Source organism: Equus quagga, chromosome 19 (assembly GCF_021613505.1).
Source record: "Equus quagga isolate Etosha38 chromosome 19, UCLA_HA_Equagga_1.0, whole genome shotgun sequence".
In the NCBI taxonomy this organism is placed as follows: Eukaryota; Metazoa; Chordata; class Mammalia; order Perissodactyla; family Equidae; genus Equus; species Equus quagga.
In genome coordinates, this window is record NC_060285.1 from 8,410,834 (window position 1) to 8,412,054 (window position 1,221).

At 60.0% G+C, this 1,221-nt stretch overlaps 1 protein-coding gene across 2 annotated transcripts in view; it reads right to left on the bottom strand.

Moving 5' to 3' along the window:
- Positions 1-389, bottom strand: part of ZC3H7B (zinc finger CCCH-type containing 7B) — a 53,970-nt gene extending 53,581 nt beyond the window's left edge. The window contains exon 1 of one of the 2 annotated variants that reach the window (XM_046646104.1): positions 133-389. The gene's annotated coding sequence lies outside the window, so the exon portion shown is untranslated. The remainder of the gene's footprint in view (positions 1-132) is intronic. The other variant, XM_046646106.1, reaches the window with a different exon arrangement.
- Positions 390-1,221: the final 832 nt, after the last annotated feature.

Here is a 1,221-nt window from a genome sequence, read left to right on the forward strand (position 1 = left end):
GGCCCGGGTTTCCCGCGCCTCCGCCCGGCCCCGCGCGGCCCCCGGGCGCCCCCGAGCCTCCCGCGCCGGCCGCCGGGGCGCGCTGGGCCCCGGCCTCTGCCCCGCCGGGCTCGGGCCGCGCGCAGCACTCACCTCGGCCGGGCTGCGCTCTCCGCGGGCCTGCGCCGAGCCCGATAAGTGGTATGCTATGACTAGAGGTATGATTACGTTATTATTATTAGTAATAATAAGAGTAAATGCTATTTAATTACGGGCGGCCGCATCGTGCTCCCGGCGCCGCCGCCCCGGCAGCTCCGTCCATGTGGCCCCGGAGCGCGTTACTTTCATTTCCAGCCCCCTCGGCCGGCCGCTCGCGGCAGCACCCGCTGGAGGCGCCGTCTCCGCGCAGCTCCGCCTCCTCAGGTCCTAGAGCGCGGCTCCCCGCGCCTCGCGCCCGGGTGGGCGGTGCGGGAGCGCACCCGGGGGCGGGAAGTCACCCTTCCTCGCAGAAAGCTCCTGCCTGGCCTCCGCCTTTCTCTTCTCTAAAAGCGTCCTTCCCCTTTAGCGCTTTTTCTTTTGGCATTTCTGGGCCGCCGCTGATCAAACCCAGCGCCTCCGCCCTTCCCCATATGTGTAAAAAGCCCCCGGGTTTCCAGTGGTTTCACTGGAGGCGCCACCGAACCCTAGTTGCTTTGTGCCCTTTTCACGAATGAGGACCGGAGGCTCCCGAGAGGCAGCAGGATCTCACTTAGCTGGTGTTTTACGTATGGGATCTTTCCAGAAAGGATTTGAGGCTGCTTAGAAGACCTAGTAGGTAAAGAGATGAGCCAGAGAGACTGGTATTGCATCCCTGGCGCTGCCTGGGAGCTGGTCAGGGCCAGGCGGGATTTGAACCCAGAGCCTCTGATTCCCCATGGAGCGTCACCCCACCCTAGGATGCTAGGAGAGACAAGAATTTGGGGCCATGTTTACTTATTTAATTCTCATAATCCTGGAAGATTGGTTTTAGCACGCCCATTTTACAGACGGAAAACTGAAGCTGGGAGAGTAAGTGACTTGTCCATGGTGGCAATTCCGCCTCCAGAGCCTGTGTGCTTTACATGGCCTCTACGGTTTCCACTGTCTGCCCTAAGAGACCCTTGGAAGGAGAAAAAATGCACCTGCACCTCAGAAGTTTTCAAACTCTTCCTTCTGTGGGTGCCATCTCTCTCCTTGTTACTCGAAGATTAACAAACGAAAAGA